General features: G+C 39.2%; 1 pseudogene; it reads left to right on the plus strand.

Annotated features, from left to right (window-relative positions):
* The first annotated feature begins 5574 nt into the window (after nucleotides 1-5574).
* On the plus strand, nucleotides 5575-6922 carry LOC111143920 (annotated as a pseudogene).
* Nucleotides 6923-7415: the final 493 nt, after the last annotated feature.

Raw genomic sequence — 7415 nt, forward strand, 5'->3', positions numbered from 1 at the left:
CCTTGTCATTTTATCCAGATTAGAATATATGAAGGAGCAAATAAAATACTAAACAGGTGGCAAAGACCCCAGGAAAATGTGCTTTAATCAAATCGGAAGAGACCCCAAATCGTGGGAGTGAGAAAGCGGATAAAAAGAAATTCAGAAAAAAGAAAAATTAAAAAAAAGAAAACAAGTAATGGAAAAATATTATATATATATATTGGACTGGTGACTAGAACAGGGTCACCCACTTAATTTTGTGAGTATTTTGGTCTCTTAGTAGAAACTACCTCCCAAAATTTTAAAGAATGAAAAACATATATAAGGGTAAACACAATGAAGGGATGGAATATGCCTATAAAGATGAGAAAAAAAAAATTTTAATTTCTAAAAAAGGAGTTGATAAAGTAAGTTGGTTGGGAGAATAAAGAAAAAAGAAATTGGAGAGAATTTGCTGAGGCTGGAGACTAGAACAATCCTGGAGGTAGATTTAGGGTATATTTTGATCTATTAGAAGAAGCTGTACCCCAAATTTTTTAGAAGAAAAAATCCTATGTGTATACGAAAAATAAAGTTAGATACAATGAAGGATAAAATATGACTATAATAAATAAGTTTCAAAGAAGACTTTTTTTTTCATGAAATGTATTGTTAAGATAAACTAGTTAGAAAATGTTAAAAGAGGAAAGGGTAAAAGTTAAAAAAAATTTAGCAGAAGAAGAAAAAATAAAATTAAAAAAATTAATTAACTGCAAAACTAAAGAATCATGGGGAGAAAGCCATGAATTCCATGCTTTGCTTTCTCCTCCTCTGGAATTCTGCTGTTCTCCTCGGTAAGTGAACTTGGTCTTGGCTGAATTTCTTGCTGATCTTCTAGTGGAGGGGCCTGCTGTAGTGATTCTCAGGTGTCTTTGCCCGAGTCAGAATTGCACCACCCTTACCAAGGGTCAGGCTAAGTAATCTGCTGGGGTTCACTTTCGGGAGCTCTTGTTCCCTGAACACTTTCCGTAGAGTTCCGGAGGACGGGAATTAAAATGGTGACCTCCCAATCTCTGGTCCAGAGTAGCTGAGAGCTCAGGACCCCACTCCTCAGTGCGCCCTCAGAGAAAAGTGCTCAATCACTCCCATCTCCCTGGCCTCTGTCCACACTCCGAGCTCACCCAGCCTGTGACAGGTTCAAGGTAACCCTGAGTTGAGAGCTCACTCCTTGGCTCTGTTTCTGTAGTCCACTTCTCTGCTCTAATACCTGGGAGCTCTGTGACACTCAGACACCCCCGATCCTTCTGTGACCCCGTGGGACCTGGGGCCACCTGACCCCGTGTGGTCTTCACCCTGGCTTAGCCTCTGGAGTGATGTCCCTCAGTGGAGCAGACTTTTAAAAGTTGATCTTGTGCTCCTTTGTTCTGCCACTTGGCAGGATCCAGCCCCTCCCCCTGCAGTCTATCTTCCCATCGCTTTGGATTCACTTCTCCACTGGTCCTGCCTTTCAGAAAGTGGTCGATTTTCTGTTTCTATAATTGTTGCTCTTCTTCTCTTCAATCTCCTGTTGAATTTGTAGGTGTTTGCAATGGTTTGATAAGCAATCTAGCTGAGCTCCTGCTACCTGATGTCATCTCAGCCTGCTACTACTCCGCCATCTTGACTCTTCCCCTGGGAATAATTTTTTGAAATTTTTTTGTTTTGTCTTCTCTTATATTTTAATGACTATTTTAAATTTAGTTGAAAAATGAAATCATTAGTAGAAACTATATGGAACTCTTTAAATTATAGTGTTTCTTTTAGTAAAGATATTTCCTAAAGCAATGATGTAGAAGAGAATTACCTGGTGGTCACAGATCTCTATGCTCTATCCCCAGCCTGACCTGTCAGAAATCCTGGAAATGGGCCCAGGGATTCACATTTCTTCCTAGTTTCCAGAATGAGACTGTCTGGAACTAGAACAGAGGTGGTATAAGATGAAGGCTGGGGTTGTTAGTTTGGGCATTTGACAGACACAGATTTGAACTTTGGTTCTGCCATTAGTTACTATAACTATATAACAAGGAGGAAGTTATTTGTTCCCTCTAAGCCTTGACATTTTTATCTCTAAAATGAGGCTAATTATTCTGATTATGAGGATGAATGAGTCAATATTTATATGGCATGTAACACAATAATTAAACACTTTGTGAGCACTCAAAATAATAAAGTTATTATTTAAAAACAAAAATAAAATATATAAATAAAAATTTTAAAATGACATAAAAAATAATAAACCCCATTAACATTATTATTAGCCTCTTAATAGCCTAGCATGATGATGATGCAAGTTAATAGAAAAAAAAATGCCTGAAGTCAATTTATATAAAAATTTCAGGTCCGTTCTAGGGGAAATTTTTCTCTCATCTACTCTCGAGGGTAGACTTCCAAATGGCTTCATTTTCTGTCAAAAATCACTTCTACCTTTTTTAAAAATGTTAGTAGAAAGGGAATTGAATTTTAAGAGTCACTACTGATGTAATAGTTTCAGAAACAAAAGCAAATAAACAAAAATCACCTCCAGTGTTCTCTGAAAGAAAAAAAAAAAAGACAGGGGAAAATCACTAATGTTGAATTACTAGGGACATTTACTTGCATCCCATGTGCTTGGGTTAGGCTTGACCCCATGAGAAGCAATAGCAAAACTGAGTCAGAGAACTACAAGGAAATTTCTAGATGAAGCCAGGTAGTTCAACACAGTCTGAGTTGTAGCCAGCCCTTGAATTGGCAGGAAAATTAAAATAACAGGCAAATAAACCTTTGTAAAGTCATCATAAGGAAATCTGAACTAGGTTTTGTATCCTGGAGATTTTACAGGTGACAAATCAGAGTGCATTAATATCTGGTATGAAAAAATTAGAAGATTCATATTATAACTATTTAAATACAGGATGCTTGAATATATTTCTTCTTCTTTTTAAAGATTTTATTTTTTTGAGACAGAAAGAGCATGAACAGGGGAGGGACAGAGGAAGAGGGAGAAGCAGACTCGCTAAGCAGGAGCCTGGCACAAGGCTCAATCCCAGGACCCTGAGATCACGACCTGAGCTGAAGGCAGACATGTAACTGACTGAGCCACCCAGATGCCTCTATATTTCTTCTTCTTCTTTTTTAAAAGTTATTTATTTGCTATTTATCTCCTATTTTATGATTCTCCCCTCAAGAAGAAATAATGCAATTTTCAAAATTAAACAGAGAAATGAGTTGTATGATAATATATTTCTGGCTGTTATTTCAAAGTTGGATTTTAGGGGGATGAAACTGGAGCCCAGTATATTAATTTGGAGGCTATTACAGTATTTTTGATAGACTAGTCTTTGTATGAGTGTGTTTGTAAATTTTTGTTTACTGAAATTATATTTTATACAAGCCAAATAAAATACATGAAGAGCAGAAGACATCATGTAATTAAATGGTATCTTTATTTATGTTAATTAGCCATTCTTAGTTCAAAGGGCCAGGATAAGGGATATATGTCAATTTTGTTGGTTTGTTGGTTTGTTTTCTCCTACTGCTCTACCAGTAGCTAAAGCAGTGCCTGGCTTAGAGTTGGCACTGTTAGGTGTGTTGGGCATTTGACATAGGACATCAATAAGATAATTTATACAGTGACAGAGTGAGGATATCTCTGTTCTTTTTATCTGAAACAACTCCAAAAACAAAAGAGACTAACAAAAATCACACTAATAGATACCTAAACAATTCAAATCACAAAAACCATAAATGATTAGGAAGGAGTGTTGTAGGAAGAAAGGATCTGATGGGATGCCAGAAGACACTGAAGAAAATCATTCTTCTCTAAAAAATATTTTATTTGTTTATTTGAGAGAAAAATAGCATGATTGAGGGGGAGGGGTAGAAGAAAAGGGAGAAGCAGACTCCCCGCTGAGGATGGAGCCTAACTATGGGGCTCCATTCCAGGACCCTGGGATCATGACCTGAGCAAAAGGCAGAAGCTTAACCAACTGAGCCGCCCAGGTGCCTCATGAAGAAAATCACTGTTGCAGCAGAATGCAGCAAAAGTTAGGAAGATATCAGTTCTCAAATCTTGTGCAGACCAAGGGGCCAGAACAGCAGTACTTTTAACAAAGGATCAAAATGCACAGCTTGCTACAAAGATTCATCTAATTAAAAGTAAACAAAATTGCAAAAGGAACCAGCATATTTATGTAAAGATTAGGGACAGGGGTGGAATGGAGAGTTTGGGGAAGGGGATGGAGAAAAGGAAGAATGGATCCAGAAAAGCAGAAGGCAGAGAACATATTTCAGAAAAATGTTGCTCTGGGGTGGATGAATATTGCAAGCAAACTTATTGTCATGGACTCAAATAATTGAAATAAACAATCCTAAATTTAAAAAAATTGAGGCAGAGATATGATTTTTAGTAAGAAATTATAATTATGTTCAACAGAAACAAGTGAAACTAAGTTGGCAGAGCTTAGGAAATAAGTGAAGAATAAAATTGTCACATAAATGAAGACACTATATGAAAGCAAAACAAATTCAAGCAAACAAAACCTCAGGGATTGTTTAAAACACAACGAAAATACAGAAGAGAAGACAGATTGAAGAAAGTAAACACACAGACCAGAAACTGATAGTAGATTTAATAGAGTTACTGAAAACAAAGGAGTATCAATGTATGTTTATCATCCTTGAATAAAATAACCTCCCACCAAGGTGGAAAGTGAAAACGTACTCTAAACACTATTTAAGGACACGTTCAAAGCACATCACAACTAAAGAAAAATTAGTAAGGTATGTGTAAAACTGAAACATGACTTTGTCAAATTATGAGTTTTGAAGATAAGTATATAATTCTTTGAGTATTCCAGCCAAAGATCAGATAACTTACAAGGGGAAATATCAGGCTGTCCTTAAAGTTCCCAACAATATATATCATTAGAAAACAATGATAGGATAAAATGCATAGTCATCCAGGAAATAAAGTATCAGGAAAATGTTATATCTAGACAGCTTGTTGAAGTAAAAAGGCAAGAGCAAGGGGCACCTGGGTGGTTCAGTCAGTTAAGTGTCTGATTCTTGATCTCAGCTCAGGTCTTGATCTCAGGGTCCTGAGTTCAAGCATTGTGTTGGGCACCATGCTGGGTGTGGAGGCTACTTTAAACAACAACAATAACAACAACAACAAAAATAAGAGCATGTACTTTTGGTTGTGCAAGTACTATGAGAATTTATTCTTACATATCCACCATGGCTAAAATAACAACAATGAGCTAAATAAAGGAAAACAGCAACAACAACAAAAACAGAGGTGAGCATAAAATGCAATTAACTTTTTTTTTATGCAATTAACTTTAAAACTAAGGAAGGAACAACTCTTGGAATCATAGTTTCAATACATAATGTGAATAGAATGACAATAAAGAAACAATGTAACGTAGAAGTTGGAGGGGAACTAGTTGTATAAAAATATCAATTATTTCATCTTTTATAATCACAGTCATTTGCCAGGTTCTCTTACATCAACCACCCAAGAGTCTAGCTGTTAGAAGCAACAACCTCTTCCCTCCTCTCCACCATCTTCTTGGCAGCCACAAAGCAGTAACCCCGAGTGAATGCATCTCCATACGTGTTAACCAGGCTGGTGTTCAGATTGGTGATGTCTTTTGGGAGCCCTGTTACTGGAACACATCATCCCAGCCGGCTGGTCAGATGCCAAGTGACAAGATTATTGATGAAGAAGTCTCTCTTGAAACCTTCTTTGATGAAATCAGTGCTGGAAAGCATGTGCCCAGGGCAATATTTGTAGACCTGGAACCCACAGTCATTGATGAAGTTCGTACTGGCACCTACGGCCAGTTCTTCCACCCTGAACAGCTCATCACAGTCAAGAAAGATGCTGCCAAGAACTATCCCAGGGTTACTACACCACTGGCAAGATAATTTGCCTTGTTTTGGACAGGATTCAGGAACCAGCTGACAAGTGCACAGTTCTTCAGCGTTTCTTTGCTTTCTACAGCTTTGGAGGGGCAGCTGGTTTCAGTTTCACCTCCCTGCCAATAGAACGTCTCTGTCGATTATGGCAAAAAGTCCAAGCTGGAGTTCTCCATTTATGCAGCCGCCCAGGTATCGACAGCTATAGTTGAGTCCTACAACCCCACCCTCACTACCCATACCACCTTGGAGCACTCTGATTGTGCCTCCATGGTAAACATTCAGGCCATCTATTATGACATCGTTGATAGAACCTTGATAATGAACACACAGCCTACACTAACCTAAATAGGTTGATAGTCAATTTGTGTCCTCCATCACTGCTTCCCTCAGATTTGATGGAGTTCTGAATGTTGATCTGACAATTGCAGACCAACCTAGTCCCATCCCCTGTTACTGCATCCACTTCCTTCTGGCCATATATGCTTCTGTCATCTCTGCTGAGAAAGCCTACCATGAACAGCTTTCTGTAGCAGAGATCACCAGTGTATACTTTGAATCAGCCAACCAGATGAGGAAATGTGACATTGTGACCCTTGCTATCGTAAAACATGGCTTGCTGCCTGTTGTACCATGGCGACATGGTTCCCAAAGATGTCAATGCTGCCATTGCCACCATCAAGACAATGTGTACCATCCAGTTTATGGACTTGTGCCCCACTGGCTTCAGATTGGCATTAATTACCAGCCTCCCACCATGGTACCTGGCGGAGAACTTGCCATAGTACAGGGAGCTGTGTGCATGGTGACCAATGCACCACAGTTATTGCTGAGGCCTGGGCTCACCTGGACCCCAAGTTTGATCTGATGTATGCCAAGTGTGCCTTTGTTCACTGGTATGTGGGTGAAAGTATGGAGGAAGGAGAGTTTTGTGTGGTCTGAAAGGCTGCCCTTGAGAAGGATTATGAGGAGGTTTGGTGTAGATTCTGTCAAAAGAGTGTGTGAAGAAGGAGAGGAATATTAAAGTTAAAAATGTCATAACAGAGGTGCCTGGGTGGCTCAGTCATTAAGTGTCTGCCTTTGGCTCAGGTCATGATCCCAGGGCCCTGGGATTGAGCCCCACATTAGGTTCTCTGCTCAGCAGGAAGCCTCTTTCTTTCTTTCCCACTCCCCCTGCTTGTATTCCCTCTCTTGCTGTGTCTCTCTCTGTCAAATGAATAAATAAAGTCTTCTTAAAAATGTCATAATATGGGGTACCTGTGTGGCTCATTTGGTTGAGTGTCTGCGTTCAGCTCAGGTCATGATCCCAGGATCCAGGGATGAAGTCCCACATCAGGCTCCCTGCTCCTCAGGAATCCTGCTTCTCCCTCTGCCTCTCTCTCTCTCTGTCATGAATAAATAAAATCTTTTTTAAAATGGCATAGCAGGGGTGCCTGTGTGCCTCAGTCAGTTAAGTGTCTGCCTTTGGTTTGGGCCTTGGTCCCAAGATGTCAGGATCAAGCCCCATGTTGGGCTCC

Source organism: Enhydra lutris, unplaced genomic scaffold (assembly GCF_002288905.1).
Source record: "Enhydra lutris kenyoni isolate GAN:26980312 unplaced genomic scaffold, ASM228890v2 scaffoldscaffold10, whole genome shotgun sequence".
NCBI classification, from domain to species: domain Eukaryota; kingdom Metazoa; phylum Chordata; class Mammalia; order Carnivora; family Mustelidae; genus Enhydra; species Enhydra lutris.